Here is a 17,981-nt window from a genome sequence, read left to right on the forward strand (position 1 = left end):
TACTTCCTAGTGCTGTTTGATCTTGGATCTGAGGGTGACCCAAGGGGATAATACTTCCTGCACTATTTGTTATCATGGATAACTGTTCCTCAGAGTTTTATACTGCCTCTGCCCTGAAACTTCTTGGGCTGTCTTTTGACTTTATTTGGGGGAACTGAAATTGCTGAAAAACATTTCCACAAGACACTGCCTATAAGGACACTCTCCAAACCCTATTTTACCATGAAAGTTCCCTTCCTGTGATTATGAGTTGTGACCAGTTCTCACCATCCCCTGCTGATTGACCTCGGCCACAAACCATGGATGGGTAACAGTAGAATGAGGAAGGAGCCTTTCTTAACCGTGACCGGGTCCTGTACCTTCCTCCTGACCATGTAGTGATGAAATGAGGCTTACAGTGAAATGAAAAGATTATTACTTCTGGGAACAAATGTTAGAAGACTGCTTGAAAGACATGGAAGGGGAGGCAGGTGGTAAGGTTTAACATACATATCCCTCAAATTTCGATTCTGTACTTTGAAACCATTGCTTCAATCTTATCCATAGTACCTGGTATATGAACCAACTGCAGTTCATGTGATTTATGGTAAATTGTTTTGCCTAGATCTCAAATGTTTTTAATCACCGACCCAGATTTTCTTTATCTGCTTGCAGACGAATGCAGGACTGAAGCATATCCTGGGCTAAAACTAAACATCTCAGAGTGCAAACAGCACACTTTCACATATATCGTTATTTGCTACTATTTCCACTAATGTTTCATTTCTGGTAAGCACTTAGCCTAAATCTCAAGAGCCAACGCATATTACTTAATCAAATACTTCACTGCTGCATGATACAGATTAACAATTTCTCTCTCTGGGTTGAGAAATCAAGCTGACCCTCTCCTGAAAGCCAGTTCCACATTCTCTGAGGGTCTGTTATTCTCAGCCCTCCACCTGATACTAAAATAGGTGATTAGTTAGAATTCTTTAGACTGTGAGTAACAGAAACCAGCTTGTATTTACAAATGTAGGAGTGAAAGATACATTAAGAGGATGAATGCATCTCTCCCAAGCCCAAGGACAGGATTGCACTCAAGCCCACAACAGAATCTGAGCCTAGAAAGTGGAAGGTAACTAAGACTCAGTTTCATCTTTCCTCTCTACTCTGCAGTGGGCTTTTGTGTCCTCATTCTCTTTGCAGACCAGTTCTCTTTGCTTTTCTGTCTCCATGACTAAATATGGCTACTCGCAGACTGATTTTATAGCTCCAGACAGATGCTGAAGTTGTCTCTAAATTCCAAGAGAAACTCTGATTGGCTTCCCCTAGTCTGTAGGTTGTGCTAGCTGAAAACCGAATGACGGGGGTGGTTATTTTGAAATATCAGTTTGCCTTTTAGAACATGATTATACAAGGTGAACCATCAGAATGGAATTTTGCCATGCAGAGAATGAGGCTCTGTTTCTGTCCTAATTCATCTTAGAGCTTGTCTCGGCTTTGATGTTTGAAATAGGTGTGGAATGTCTGCAGTAATGATAGCCATAGTCATATTGGACCTTTGTATGGTAACTGTACGTTTTCTAAGCTACCTAACATCTCTTTGAGGTTGGTCAGTATTATTATAATTATACCAGATTAGGGGTATGGATTTGGAGACAGAGGCATTTAAGATGCCATGCTAAGGGTCATGACAAATCCAGGATTTGAATGAAAATCAGCTGGTTCTACAACTTGGGCTTATAAACTTTGATAATGTTATTGGATTTCAATTTCTGTTCCATCCAGATTTCTATTTTCTTCTCACCATTTCTCATTCCAGATGCCCTAATGTCCCAACTGAATTTCATAATAGATTTTTTAAATTAAAACCAAAAGCTATGTTCTTTATATAATAACAAATAGCAATGTAATCTGACTCTCTACAGCAGTAGTATCCTATAGGTTTTTATAAATTATTTTCTTTGTTAAACATTCTCTGTTAACTCCTTTTGTCCAGCTAATAATCATAATGATGGTGGAGTTTATTTTGCTTATGTTTGCAAGCAGAATTGGAACCTTAGGGAACATCTGCTTAAATGAAGTCTAGTGTATTTAAAATAATCCCCACTGGGGAAGTAATATACTTTTGGTTGGAATACTGTTGGTGGTGAAGGCAGAACATGGCACTGTTCAAAAGTGTGTCTGTGTTTAAATATGAATAATTCCAGTCTCATAATTAGAGCAGAGATTAAGAGACACATTTTGATATTTGAAGTCTGATATTGAGCAATATAGAAGTCAGGTCTTTGAAGCTCACAATCCCTTACATTTGTTCTTTTCAACACCATATCAACTCAATTTTCAGAAGAAGAGGAAATGTCGGCTACAGAAGTTGCTAAGAGACAAAAACGTGAGTATGCAGGCACCACTTGGAAGAGTTAAAGGGAAGGTGCTCTTGGGTATAATACTTCATTCACTCCCTCATTCATTCTTCATATATTTTTGAGCCCCTGCTATGCACTAGGGGTTCAGAGGTGGACAGAAACAGATGGATGTTTGTTCCCTGTGAACTAGAGGAGTTGAGCATTTGCATAAACTTAAAATTATAATTACTATAGTTTTAAGGAAGAAAAACCACATGAAAATGTACAAACCTGGAAATGAGCCCGTCTGAGAAGCCAGGAAGGCTTTCCAGTGGAAGGAAGGGTAACGTTTAACTCTGAAGGAGGAGTTCATATTAGACTCTTTTCTTAAATGCACCAGGATGTTTATTGCAATGCTGTGAATAGTAGAAAAATATAGTAATCCGGATATAAAGTTGTAATCAATAGAGAAATGCCACATATATAATATAAAACATCCTTTCAAAAGGTACCATGTCCCAGTTAAAAGAATCAATTAGAGCTTTGCCTTTTGACACAGAAAGATTTCCATGAAGTAATATTGAGCCAGAAAAACAAACTAACAAACATGCTTTAAAAAAACATGGGAATAATTCTAGAGAGTGGTTTCCTCAAGGGAAAAAGAGGGAAAGCCTGGGGAAGACAGTGAGCTTTCCAGGCAGAAGGAACAGCATTTGCAAATGCTTTGAGGAAGAACGTCCAGGAAAACAGATGAACTGGGAGGAAGCTGATGGGGCTGGAACTCAGAAGGTGAGAGCAGGGGGTACAGCGTGAAGGGAGGTGGAGATGCCAGGTAAGTAGCAAAATAGGCAGGCCAGTGCATGCAACAGGCCATGGTAAGGACTTTGTTGTTATCATTCAGTATATGTTTTATGCCTTTGGACTATTTGCTCTTTCATCACTTAGTGGTTGCAGCCATCACTGGGTTGGTCCTGCAGTGTTGTGTGTATATTAGAATCTAAGACACTGTGCCCGATACAAAGGAATTACTTAGTAAATCCTAGTTTTCTACTTTACTTACTCCTCCTTTTCCCACAAAATAGTATAATTTCGTTCTGTAGGTCTCAACTCTCAGACTCAATGTCCCTCTATGTTTCTGAACAAATAAGGTTAATGTCCCCTCATTATACTGAAACAAACTGAAAACTATTGATAAAATAACAACCTACACACATATTTTTAAAAAGGAATGTCATGCCCTCATTTGTAATATAAATACAAGCAATTTGTAAAACAATACTGTTTTTTTAATATATAAATATTCACACAGAATTCTACCAGAAAACACGAATCAGATGCTTGACCTACAGTTGCCTAGGAAGATAGATATGTTTTACTGGTAACTGATGCAGTTCTGCTAGTGTTGTGATTTACAGAATAAAGAATAATTCTTAGCACATTTCTAAATTAAGCAAAATATATTGTAACTAGATTCCTGGAATTCAATGTATGTTAAAACTCTTTTTACTTGTAAAAGATTACAAGTAAAAAAGAATTACTTACTTGCAAAAATTAACTTAGTTGCAAACAATTCTTGTATGTAAACGGAAGAAATTCTAGTCTTAGGTAATAATTAATGGATTTTTCACCCTCATTATGTGGCAGGACTGCAGTTACTTGCACAATACAGGGGGGAATTTTCCATTGTGCTGGACCCGTTGCAGGACATATTCCTTTCCAGGTTCTTGCCCACCAAATGCCAGGAGAGCCCTCAATCATTGTAACATTTCCAAACGTCCTCTTTGGATTGGTATTCCTTCTGCTGAGAACCACTGATCTGATTGGAAGACAGGATGCTGGGAAGGTTAAATTATACCAGAAGACTTCAGTAACAGCCCTGGAAAACAATGATAGGTATGTTATAAGGTCACATATTTTTAGCAGAGAAGTAGTAAAGGGATTAAGTCTTTTGCATTTTAAAGAGCCTACACTAGTCAAAGCTAGAATTAGACAAAGTAGGAATAGAGATGGGTCTTGAGCAATGGCTATCCTACAGAGAGGCAGAAAGGAACAGGAGGGCATCACAGGCTGGGGATCCACTGAGCAGACGTGGGCAAATGCATGAAGTGCAAATAAACATGATCTGGGAGACAGTGATATAGGATTGCAGACATCCCCAAATTAGATCTTCCAGAAAAGGCAGTTGGAGTTGGCAATTAGCTGCTGCTCCTCTCTCCTCTCTCTCTGTCTCTGTCTCTCTCCTCTCATTGTTTTAATCACAAAAGCACAAGTTATATCCCAGACCTCAGCTGACCTCTGTGAAATCCAGTCCAGGTAGTGAGTGACCCTGAGGACAACTAAAATGACGGCTACTGCAGTATGTCTAAATAATTCATACAATGTAGGATAACGATGGATGTCCGTGATTATGTTAATAACCTTGGTGATCATGGCTGTTGCATACTGCCACTCTAAAATGTCTTTGAAGACAGCTATTCATATTCATCCATAACAATGATGAATAGCTAATGACTTTTCAGAAGTTAGGTGAAGCCTTTGAAAAGATATTTAAACTGGACAACTTTCATATACCTTAGCAAACACTGGTAACAAAACACTAATGGAAATTTATTACAAATTAGTAACTCTAATAATCAGTAGATTATATCAAATATCTTCTATCAGCATCACTACATGTTCTGTCCTTCTACTTCATTGATGATTGTGTGTTTTACTAGTAAATACTGGCAAGATTTTTAAAGTTATTTGTGTGTGTCATGAAAAACATAAGCAACCTAATATTTTCCCATATTTGATCTGCCCAAGAGGAAGAGAATATGCATTCATGAGAGGGTAGGATCTAATGAGTTTAGCGATTTAAAAATAAAAGATGATGGTTTTCTTTGTTTTAATTACCATTTAATTTCTCTTTACCTCATTTCCTAAAATAATTTGTTACAATTATCTAACTTTGGACTTCCCTAGTGGTACAGTGGTTAAGAATCTGCCTGCCAATGCAGGGGACATGGGTTCGATCCCTGGTCCGGGAAGATTCCCACATGCCGCGGAGCAACTAAGCCCATGAGCCACAACTACTGAGCTGGCACTCTAGGGCCCGGGTGCAGCAACTACTGAAGCCCGAGTGCCTAGAACCCGTGCTCCGCAGCAAGAGAAGCCACCAAGATGAGAAGCCCGTGCACCTCACCACAAAGAAGAGTAGCCCCTGCTCGCCTCAACTAGAGAAAGCCCACATGCAGCAATGGAGACCCAACGCAGCCAAAAAAAAAAAAAAATTATCTAAACTTTTATAGATACTTCTAGATAAAAAAATAATTACATAGTAATAAACATTAATTTTGAAGAATGGAGGAAGCACAAAGTATAATAATGTGCTTCCCATCCTTTTGAAAGAATTTAGTAGTAGAAAAAAACCCCAGAAAAAACTATTATTAATCTACATATGTACCTAATAATATTTAATTATATTTGTTTCCGTACCTCTTTTCACAAAGAATCATACCATCTTTTTGGACTTTAAATTGTACTTAAGTTTTTACACACACATGAACACACACACACAAACATATACACAAATGTCAAAAATTCAGATAAACATAGATAATTCCTAGGCATATCTGCTATGCTTTATTAACTTTCCAACCTCTGCCCTAATTAGTGCCTGACATGATGCCTTTCCTACAGAAAACTCTTGATAAATATGTGTTGAATTAATGACACTTACATAATACTTTATATAGCAATTTAAATGTGGCACATAAATAAAATGAAGTTCATTTCAATGATTTCCACAGTAGTCATACATGAAATGTCATAAGACAGTTAAACTGATGTGATGATGCATCCAGCTATAGGTTTTGTCAACACTGATACGGAATTTTGCTTCTTAACTTTCCCTAATGTACTTAGGGAAAATGTTATTGATAAGCACAACTTGTTTTTTTATTGTTAAATGTGACATTCTTTCTGTATCAATGGCTTTATCTGCCTGGAAGCCATTGCCTTGAAGTGCACTAAAATGTTTATTTTAAAGCTCTTGAAAGAACCAGAAGCTTAGTGCTCCTTTGGTCTACAAATAATGACTGAAATCTGGTAACCCACTGAAATAGCTTCTTATCATTTTTCTAAGAAGTTTTGAAGTTACACGTGTTTGTTAAAAGCAAAATAAACAGTCAGAAAAAAAATGTCACCAAGAATATAATTCTCTTTTCCAATAAACTTTATTTGCTTTTTCTCTCTATGATTTCTGTATCTTTTATTTTTATGAATGTTTTTGTGCATCTGTATAATACTCTGTGTTATTCTATTTCATATATGTATAGTTTGTCTTCTCAATTAAATTATAAATATGTTGAGGATCAGAAAAAAAAAAGAAACTGATACTGCTTTTGAATCTCCTTGTGCATGTGAACTCAATGTGGGAGATAGCTCAAGATCTGTTGAGTGTAATTTAACATTGCCACTATTTTGTTCTTGGACTTCAGCCTAAATTTTGTCGAATGGGGTAAAGAAGCAATGAAGATGGACTTGCTGTCTGATCAATAAATATTGTCTTGGGAGCCTCTTAGTCAAGCATGCCATCTTCTCACTCATCTTTTTAGTTACTTTTAAAGTATTATTTGTAAAATTTTAGTTCCTGTTTTCAATCTAACCTGTTTAAAAAAAATCATAGAGGTGAGAATGTATTAGGCACGGTTTTCATATGGAAAGACTGAGGGTTATGTGTGCTTTCTCACACTATCTGGCTCTTTTTCCTTACCACTATTCTTTCTATCCTTTGCTATTTCCTTTCCACAATCTTTCCCTGAGTGCCTATAGACTTAAGAGAGGTCCCCAACATCTCAGAAATAAATTCCACGTGACCCTGTTCCTGCCTCTTCCTACTTTTCACATACATGGCTAGTTTATTTCTTTCCTTCCCTCCACTGATAACTTTTAGCAGCTCCAGTTATTTCTTATTTCAAACCCTTGAACTTCCACATCCACTCTGACCCCCAATGATATTGATTTTCAGTCTCATTGGCTGTCTAATTGGTCTCTCTGTTGTCACTGCTGCTACCCTTGTCACCCTTTTGACACTACAGCTGGCCTAACTGCTCTTCCTCACACCCTAGAATTTATCCTAAAGGGCATCAACTGTTAGATTAGTCATTATTTCACCATCAGTCAATACCAAGTCTGTGTTTTGCAGCTTTGCAATCAGGGCTCTTCACAACCTGAGCCCAAGTATAATAATAGTGGCCACTTAGTATCACATATCAGTGCTATGGTAAGGGTTTTACACGTACTATTTCTAATTCATAATTCTCACACCAATCCTAGGCAGTAAATAACACTGATATCATTCTGCAGCTGAGGAAATATCTCGAAACTTTTCTCCGAAACTTACCTTCCAGTGCAGCCCTGCCATACCCATGGCCACATGTGGCTATTGCTGTGTAGGGTCCCAGAACTCACTTTTACTTTCTCACCTCTAACCTTTCGTCTGCGATTTCAACATCTAGTTATACGTCAACTTCCATCTTCTGCCAAGTCTGCTCATCAGTCAGGACCCAATTCAAACTCCAACATTTCTATTCTATCAGCATTCCCCAGTAATCTAAGCAGTTAATCATTTCTTCCTCTTACCTGTAAAGCACACAGAGCCTTTCCACTTAAAGTTCTACTGCCTTGGGCGTCCCTGGTGGCGCAGTGGTTGAGAATCTGCCTGCTAATGCAGGGGACACGGGTTCGAGCCCTGGTCTGGGAAGATCCCACATGCCGCGGAGCAGCTAGGCCCGTGAGCCACAACTACTGAGCCTGCGCGTATGGAGCCTGTGCTCCGCAACAAGAGAGGCCGCAATAGTGAGAGGCCCGCGCACCGCGATGAAGAGTGGCCCCCGCTCACTGCAACTAGAGAAAGCCCTCACACAGAAACAAAGACCCAACACAGCCAAAAATAAAATAAATAAATAAATAATAATTAAAAAAAAAAAAAAAGTTCTACTGCCTTGTCTAGTAGCTCCTTTTCCTGTACATGTGTCCTCTCTCCTCACCTAGCTTGCAGGATACTTAAGGTGTCAGGTCAATTTTATACATTCTCTCATCCCACTAAGGATGGAAAGCCCTTAGCATAGCACCCTTAATGGATTCTTCCTCTCTACTGATACTTTCCTCTCTTTTGCTTTGAATAATTAACATTTTAGTAGATATAGATTTCACTTGATTTATGCACGAATGCATATGTTAATAAAATTCAACTTCCCACGGGTCCCTTTTAATTTTAGTCTAAATGTTCTTGCTGTTTTTTAAATAGGATAAGCATATATTTATGAACATAGTTTCAAAATGCTCATAAATATTGTTCTCTTAATGCAGCATTATTTTTGAACACCAGCAAATGAAGATCCACACAGAGAACATGGACTGAGTGAGTCAGAAGATTTCATGCCAGAAATGAAGACCAGAATTGCAAAAATATTAAAAGGTGAGACATGGAAATTAGCAGAAACAGAAGAAAGAAGTTAACTGAGTAAAACAAGAATATTCTGCACATGCTGTTGAAGAAACTACAGATCGCAGATACCACAATCTGGAAATTTGTCTTTGTGATGTGCTGGAACTTACTTTTACTTTCCACATTTGTCTTTTGCCCTGTTTCAACATCTAGAATATGTACATTTCATTCTCCTGTGTCTACTCATCAGTCAGGACTTAATTCAAATCTCAACAGTTTAGCATTTTCCTCAAGTGTTTTATTCAGGGCAACATAGCCATAAAAGTCATTTAAAAAGTCAATTCCAGCTTATGATAATTGACATATCATGCCAGAAGTTTAAAATATGCCTATTTTTCCTAAGTTTCATTCTTTCCCTACTAGGCTGCATTTTTAACATTTGCTGCAAATGGCTAGATCTTGAAGACGACGTGATTATACAATTATTAACAACACTCGAAACAGATTTACTGAGATGTAGAAGAAAAAATATAAAATTAATTTCATTAATTGCTGCAATTATTTTATATTAAAACCAAATGATAGTGTCTCTATGTCCATAACATTGCTCCATATCACCCCACCTAGTGACCTGCTTTTCGCGCAGGTATTCCTTTCATCCAAATCAGTAATCAAGACAATGCAAAGTCAGTCCCACATCTTTGATGATACGTAAAACTCTTTCTTACAAAAAGATAAATTCACACGCAGTTTGTCTTCCACCTTTCCACCTCCTGCTCTCCTCCAAGCCCGGACACACTCGGGCGGTGGGGTAGGGTCTGCATTGCGGGCTGCCGATGGGAATTATCTCCCTGGAGCTGAGTCCATCCGCTCCCTGGGGGTGGTACCACCCCGGCTTTCACCCAGCCGCCCCCCGCCCCCGCGCATTCCTGAGCCCGGGACGCACGGGGGATGGGAGCTGAATGCCGCTCCGTGAGCCCAGCCCCTGCCCAGGTGAGCGCTGCCGCCCTTCGGGCTCTGCTCGCCCGGCCGGGATGTCGCGACTTGTAGTTGCTGGTAGCCCTGAGGGCGGACAGGAAAGAAAGGCTTTCTATTTTGCTGGCCGAGGGTTGGAGGTCTGAGTTAGACAGGTTCCGGGGCGCTGGCTGGCTGAGCGGGCTTCGGTACGACCCAGCTTGGAACCTGTTGCAGCCCGTCCCCACCCCGCCCTCGCTGGCTCGGCACCTGGGCCCGGAAGGCGCGGCCCGGGCGGGACCGAGCTGCCCTCAGCGCCTGACGCGCAGGTGACTCCTAACCTCCGCTTCCTGGGACGCAAACCTTTGGCGCGGGCCTGGCTGCGCGCGGCTCGGGACGCTCCCGGCGGTAAGTGGGGTCCTGGCTCCCCTCCCCTCCCCTCCTCTCCCCGGCGGGCGGGGGGCGACAGGGGCGGGGACCACGGCCACCCCGGGGCCGGCCAGGAGGAGGGCGCGAACCTCCCTGGGCAGCGCGCGCGGGATCGGACAGTTGCCGGCGTGCAGAGTTGTCTCTTGCTTTTATCTGCTTTTCTTTCGTTAGCGTGTGTGTAAGAGTGAGTTGGAAAGTTTGAAAAGTTCAGGCTCAGGCGAGCTGGGTTCGGGTGCCCGAGGGACAGGCCCCGCTCGCGGTGTACTTTGGATCATTTTCCTCTTGGCTCTGGGGTCGGCGGTGGGGAGAGTCCTGGAGGCCTCCTTGGGAGGAGGGCGGCTGGATGGAGGAGGGGAGCTTGGGAAAAGGTGGGGACCGCGGCTGCACAGGGCGTGGGTGTCCTTTAGACCCTGCGTGGGGAACAGCACTCAAAAGGGAAAGTAAAAGTTTACCTTGACACACTCTCCTATTTGGGTCCGATCCCGCTTCTGCTCTCACATTAATCCAGACTTGTGCTTTTCAAATTTTAGTTCCCCTGAGCCTGGATCTGTGACCTTGATTAGCTCGCCCGGTCATTCTGGTTCCTATCAGATTTTGAGAACCACTGCTCCAGGGTGGTGGTGGCCTTAAAAGGAGAGGGGATTGCTCCTGGAAAGTCACATGGAGACTTGAGGTCTGTTCTTTGTGTCGTGTTGGGAGAATTATTACCTATATGGCGGGCGGGCAGTGAAGAGGAAGATAATGTATGTATGTTAGTAGTTGGAATCACGGGTGTGTGAAGAGACAGTGGTGCTTTATAGGGAAGAGACTGGAGATTTGGGAACACAGGACCGCATGGAGACTGTGCCCCTAGGAATGTGCTTATAAATTATAGCGTCTCAGCCCCAGCAGTGGAGATAAGAGCTAAGGAGGCCAGGACACTAGGAAAGAGTGGTGCTAGTAGCCAGCAGTCAAGGCCAGACGCTGATGTCCAGCAGCTCCTTTCCAGATTCCCACTTGATAGACATAATGCTAGGTTACCAGCAGGCACCTCCCCTCTTTCACTTTCTCATCCCAAACACAGGCAGAAGCCCCAGGGAAACCCATGACTGAGGCTGAATCAGTCCTGACAAGAAATACGAAAGGGAGCAGGGATGAAAGGGACTCAGAAGAGGAAGCTGGTCTTTTCAGTTTTGCAAAATAACAAAAGAACAAGTGTGGCATGGATCCGGATGGGGTGGGGGTGAAGCGGGTCTTGGTTTTGTTTGATTTCTCCCTGTCTTCCTGCAGTTCCTAGCATGATAGAGGCCCCCACTCCATCCAGTCCAAATTTCACCCCTTGCTTTTGAGTTTACGGCACACGTCGTGTACATACCTGTGTAGAATGCTGGCGGCACCCTGCAGAGCCTGCCTGAGGGGCTGGGTGGATCCTGCCTTTCAAGCTGGCACGTTTTAGACCCCAGATGCTCAGAATGTAATGTGGGAAGCATCACCCATTGAACAACTGCCGAAAGGTGTTGCGTACATGGAGACAAACCACACCTCTTGCTCAGTGATGTTTTTTGTGGTTACTCTCTGGAGATTGTTACTTTAACTGTAACTGACTAAACTTTTGGGGGATGGTTATTCTTTCTAGTACATCCCCTCCTGCTAGCAGACCCCTTACAGTTTATGGTGGAGCTTTTCTTGGCCATGACTTACTGACCAGAAACAACTCACCTCCTTGCTTCCGGTTCCATTACATTATACACCTGTGAGTTTCCAAGATGTAACAGGGCCCTGTGAATCTTGCAGTGAAGTTATGATTCCAGTAAATCAGGCCTCTTCTGTAATGTAAATCTGGTTGGAGGAGACCTTTTGAAAAGGCCCCACTCTTAGCTTAATTTAACTAATTATTTGTAAAGTTACAAGTTGCCCTTGTTTAGCTAGTTAGGTAAGTTCATGTGTCTCCCTCTGTAACTTGCCGAGTATGTGTGTCCCAGGGATGTTTCACAATTTCACAGCGTCTGTTAAACACAGTGTTAAAAATGTCCTTTTGATCACTTAATTATATCTAATCTAGAAGTGAAGTGTATTTTAGAACTTTGTTGGTGAATTTATCATTTGAAAATCAGAATACACTCCGCAACCCCCAGAACCCTGGAAACAGAATTCTAAATGATGGATTTTAGGGGTTTCATGGGTTAAATTTTATACAAATAGCACCTAAGCTCCATCAAGAATTAAATCCACCAACTACCAATTTCTCTGAGAAAATTTTCTGGAGCCTTCAGATGACTCTTCCTTCCTCCTGAGGTGGGCCAGTGGGCTTTGACACTGTTTGCGGTACCTATCCCAGCCCACAAGGTAGAGTCGGGAACCCACGGGGGTTGGCATTGCCAATCATGGGAGATGAGTACTGTGGGCAGCTGACACAGGACGGGGTGGGGGGGGGGCTGGTGGGGATGGTGAGCTCCAGTAGAAAGGGTATGTGTGGAGGTGAACTTGAATGGGAGTAAGTTGGCTTCCATTTGGGAAGGAGGGTTTTTAAGGAGCCAGGATGCTAGCATGCGTAGGAGGTAGGGGTGGGGGATCAGGGAGGTAAAAGATGTTTTGAGCAGCTGTGATGCTGTGAGGAAGATGAGCCTGGGTTGGAGAGATGATACCAATATAAGGAATATTCACCCATTGGACACATCTACATTGCAAAGTGCTTGAGTCACATGATCATGGCTTCTATGTGGAACTTTTCCTCGGGGGATATCTAATTACTACCCAGTTTGTATATTGTTTTATTTTCACACTGTCCTTTGGAGTGAGCCCAGATGCCCCCTAGAGGCATGTGTCATTTATGTGTCAAATAATTTGTAGACTCTGCTCATCCTTGGGGAAGGTGAGGTGGTGGTAGTGGTCAGCCTCTTGCGTACTGGCATAGGGTCTGGTGTAACCTCCATGTGCATGTATATAAATGACAGCCAGTAGGCAGTGGCCTATTTTAAAGAGTTTATACAAAAGCTGTGCAGTCATGATGTAAAGGTTATAACTTTGTGCTCTTGTGCCCTATCTATTCATTCAACATATATATATTGACAGTTATGCACCAAGCAATGTGTTCTACTCCAGGAATGTAAGGGTAACAAGATCCTGTTCTTGGATCTCAGGAAGCTCACAGTTAGGAACCTAATAAGTACAAATAGATATTAATGATCAGGTCCCTTTACTCAGTATTTCCTTCATACTGTGAAGATCTCAGCAGATATTGTATATGTTCATTAATCGTTTGTGAAATTGAACATTAGCAGACCTGAGTTAGTGGTGATTTTGGACGGAGTATTTAAATTTTCTCAACCTCTCAAGTTTTTCACTGGTGTGAAAGGGCTTGGATACATGATCACTGGTGTATCCCATTGTGCTCTGAAATTCTCTGTGATTGCTTTTAATTGACGGTACCATAAAATAGTGTTAACTAAGGTCTCCCCAAGGTATCACTGGAATCTCATTATTTCCACTTCTATTGTCCAACTTTCACTTCAAAGGGTTTTAGTTCTCTGTTTATTATCACGTTGCTTCTCAGATTGTATAAGCATTACTCACTTGGGGAAGAAAAGGCAGTTTTCAGAGTACTAAAAAGCGGCATCTTCCACCTCAATGGCTGTAATAGCGTCGCTCACCATGGGATGTCTGTCTGGGCTGTCTTTTATATACATGCAGAAGCAATGATGGCTTCACTTCTAAACAGTGTGTTGCTCCAAATACTCAGTATCATCTGACTCATTCAATAGCTGTTTCCTGATGTTTTTTAAAAAATGTATTTTTCTCAAATAAACGTAACTCCTGAATTATTGGTTTGAGAAAAGTGAAAAAAAGGTAAGGTGTTTTTAGAGTAAGGAACTGTTGACAGTGTTTCCCAATGATTTCAGGGTTTTTTTGCAGTCTCAACCGTTCCTTTGCTTTCCAGTCTTACTGTCCATTTAGCCTTTTTGGCCTCTCTTTGTCCCTTCTCGTTCCTTCTCTTCCTTTTCTTTCTTTTCCTCAGTCTTCTCTTTCTTTCTTTGCTCCACCATCTCATCCTTTCTCTCGTCTTCTTTTGCTACCTCACCTGTCATCTTTTCTCTGTCCAGCCCTCCCATTCCCTACTTCTGTTTGTCTGTTTCTCCATTTGTTCCCCTATTTATTTATTTATCTTTCTTCATTTCCATCTGTCATCTCCATCAGTACAGGTCTCTACTTTGGTACATTATATGTTTCTAAAAATCTGTAAAATCAAATTGTATTAAAAAAACACATTACAAGAGAAGTTTTATTCTCTATAGCCAAACTATAAATAATATTGCCAGTTACACTTTAATGTTAAATACAATATTTAACAATACATTTCTAGGGCTTCCCTGGTGACGCAGTGGTTGGGAGTCCGCCTACCGATGCAGGGGACACGGGTTCGTGCCCCGGTCCGGGAAGATCCCACATGCCGCAGAGTGGCTGGGCCTGTGATCTATGGCCGCTGAGCCTGCGCGTCCGGAGCCTGTGCTTCTCAACGGGAGAGGCCACAACAGTGAGAGGCGCGCGTACTGCAAAAAACAAGACAAAACAACAACAACAAAAAAATACATTTCTAGCATCTTATGCATTTGAAAATTTATTTTCCTTCCTAATGGAACAGGTGTATAATGATCATCTGTTTAAAACTAAAGATTTGCCTCATTTGTCATATCCAATCATTTCCATCTTTGCCTTGATTATATTCTATTTATCAGATAAGCATTTTATCACTACCATGGAGACTTTCATTTATCTATTTTTCAAAAACTTATAAGTTCAAGTTGGAATAAAATATTCAAATAAGAGTGCAAATAAGACAGTAAAAAGAGGATAACGATGTTTTGAAACTGCATATTGACATGCTGACAGCCTTACTGGGCAGTAAATTGAAATGTTTCTTAGTTGATGGATTAAAGACTGGATTTATCACAGAAGAGTTACTTTGAGTGTCAGTGTCTAATGCAGAAAAAGTCACAGGTCAAAAGGACTAAGTAAGGGACCACTTAAACATATAATTGAATCTTTCTTTTTAAAAAAATCTCAATAGAAAAATGATACTAAAGAAAATTGAAATGATAGCCTATGTCTACAATTTCCGTGTCTGTTAATGTGAGGCAAAAAACATCAGCCTCTAAACATTGAGAGTAACATGAAAAGTGCTTTATTACAAAAGCATTTGTTTGTGCAATTGGCCAGTTCTTGTACACTCGCATCTAAAGGTATTCTCTGAGAAATCAGTCACATCTGGTACATCCTCAAAGCCTTAATTCAGAGCGCTGTTATTAAGACAGTGTCTTCAAACTATATTAAATCCCGTGTTTTGTTTATAGAGTAGACTTACTCCCAGTTAGCAGGTTGCATCTTGTATGTAGAAGAGTTAGGACAAGAAACCTAAAGGGAAAAGAGCATAAAATCTATTCAAGGCCATTGGATCCCAAATATGATTCCCCAGAAATTTGGGACAGGAGCCCTAGATCATCCTTAGTAGGTGTGTGCACAGTAAGTGACTTGATAAAATCATTAATGATTTGAGTTAAAGAAACAAATTGTTACTTTTGATTTTAATATCACAGCATAGTAATACCATTATCTGGGGGAGACCCTCAATAGTTGTTTATTTTGTATACATGTATTCACATGTATACATACATGTGAATGACTTTCTTGATTTGTACAGAGGATGGTTACAACTGAAGCACAGAGAAGATAGCTTTTGATAATGTAACCAGTGATAACACACCTTCAGAACAGTGCCAGGGTCTTTCCACTTGAAAATGTACATTGTTGTAGGGATTGCTTGTCATTACAGTTTTCCGGGTTAGAACCACGGTCAGAGAGATTAAAGCACAGTTACGAAGAGAGATCACAGGGAACTCAGGTTACTGTTTCCCTGAAATCCACAAGACCTAGAATCCATTATACAAATGCAGCAGCATTTTACACATTTAAAAAATGTGTTTCTTTATTTAGACCTGATTAACTAATTTCTACGTGTGCAATTGTTTTATAAACAAGTGAGAGGAGCCAATGAAGAAGTTATGGGCTAGTTTTCCAATCACATGTTTTTAGGGGGAATTTCTGGGAGAAAATAAAAGAGGATCACTTTATTTCAACTGTGATATAGCTAGCTAAGCACATCCGGTGGTGTGTTTTGGGGTGTCTGTGAGCTTATTATGATTTTAGGCAGCCTCTCTGCTATTGGATGGGGCTGTGTTCCTGTCTTGCCAGTTGTTTGGCATAGGGTGTCTAGCACTGTAGCTTGCTGGTCTTTGAGCGGAGCTGGGTCTTAGTGTTGAGACGGAGATCTCTGAGAGAGCTTTGGCCGTTTGATATTACGTGGGGCCGGGAGGTCTCTGCTGGACCAGTGTCCTGAACTCGGCTCTCCCACCTCAGAGGCTCAGGCCTGACACCCAGGTGGAGCACCAAGACCCTGTCAGCCACATGGCTCTAGCTTCTTCCTAAAGTGGACGCATTCTCGTAAATATTTCAAAGTATCTAGAAGAAAGTGCTCATCTTGTACTACTAAGCCCGTGGATCTCAGCAGCCTCAGCACACACCTTTTTTTCTTTCCTGATGAAAAGTACAGAGCTTTCGCCTTTTCACTCCAAGGAAGCATTTTACATCCTCTCTCTGGCGTTTCCGAATTGCCATCTTCACTCCTCTTGCTTTGGGGTCGTTATTAAGTAAAATAAGGGTCACTTGAGCACAAGCCCTGTGACACCCCAGTTGGTCTGATAACCCAGACGGCCACCAAGTGACTCGCACAAGTTTTACGTACCTTTAGAATGGAGAGATTTACATACTGCTCGAAACCATAATCTGGCTTTGTAACAGGATAATTTACTGGACAAACAGAAGCCTCACACTGCTGTGTTTTATCACGCTGTTAAAAAAAAAATGTGGACTTTTAAACTTCTCCAGGCTGCTCTGGAATATATCGTCGATGCCAGTTTCACCTTAATGATATACCAAACGTCTGTAATCATAATTCATTTAAACAGAGAATGAATCATTCCTTCCTGCTGAAATAAATCCATTTAATAATATAACTGACATTAATAACAGAGGTGAAATGAGTCATGCTTTACAGCTAATTTGTATCACTATTTCCATTGAAAAACACAGGACTTTAAAATTAAAGATGATATAAACAGATGGAGAGATATACCATGTTCTGGGATTGGAAGAATCAACATTGTGAAAATGACTACACTACACAAAGCAATCTACAGATTCAATGCAATCCCTATCAAACTACCAATGGCATTTTTTCACAGAACTAGAACAAAAAATTTCACAATTTGTATGGAAACACAAAAGATCCTGAATAGCCAAAGCAATCTTGAGAAAGAAAAATGGAGCTGGAGGAATCGGGCTCCCTGACTTCAGACCATACTACAAAGCTACAGTAGTCAAGACAATAGGGTACTGGCACAAAAACAGAAATATAGATCAATGGAACAGGATAGAAAGCCCAGAGATAAACCCACACACATATGGTCACCTTATCTTTGATAAAGGAAGCAAGAATATACAATGGAGAAAAGACAGCCTCTTCAATAAGTGGTGCTGGGAAAACTGGACTGCTACATGTAAAAGAATGAAATTAGAACACTCCCTAACACCATACACAAAAATAAACTCGAAATGGATTAAAGCCCTAACTGTAAGGCCAGACACTATAAAACTCTTAGAGGAAAACATAGGAAGAACACTCTTTGACATATCACAGCAAGATCCTTTTTGACCCACCTCCTAGACAAATGGAAATGAAAACAAAAATAAACAAATGGGACTTAATGAAACTTCAAAGCTTTTGCACAGCAAAGGAAACCATAAACAAG

The 17,981-nt window shown here is 40.9% G+C and overlaps 1 protein-coding gene and 1 long non-coding RNA gene across 2 annotated transcripts in view; one reads left to right on the forward strand and one right to left on the reverse strand.

The window, feature by feature from the left end:
- Positions 1 to 2,615: 2,615 nt before the first annotated feature.
- Positions 2,616 to 9,878, reverse strand: LOC137233058 (uncharacterized). The gene is made up of 3 exons (XR_010947274.1): positions 9,486 to 9,878; positions 3,867 to 4,200; positions 2,616 to 2,740 (listed from the first exon to the last, which is right to left on the reverse strand). It is a non-coding gene; the product is annotated as an uncharacterized lncRNA (long non-coding RNA).
- A 155-nt stretch (positions 9,879 to 10,033) lies between these two features.
- The window catches only part of FAM83B (family with sequence similarity 83 member B), an 86,440-nt gene continuing 78,492 nt past the window's right edge, over positions 10,034 to 17,981 (forward strand). The window contains exon 1 of the mRNA XM_067753437.1: positions 10,034 to 10,119. The gene's annotated coding sequence lies outside the window, so the exon portion shown is untranslated. The remainder of the gene's footprint in view (positions 10,120 to 17,981) is intronic.

The sequence above is a fragment of the Pseudorca crassidens genome, chromosome 10 (assembly GCF_039906515.1).
Source record: "Pseudorca crassidens isolate mPseCra1 chromosome 10, mPseCra1.hap1, whole genome shotgun sequence".
NCBI classification, from domain to species: Eukaryota; Metazoa; Chordata; class Mammalia; order Artiodactyla; family Delphinidae; genus Pseudorca; species Pseudorca crassidens.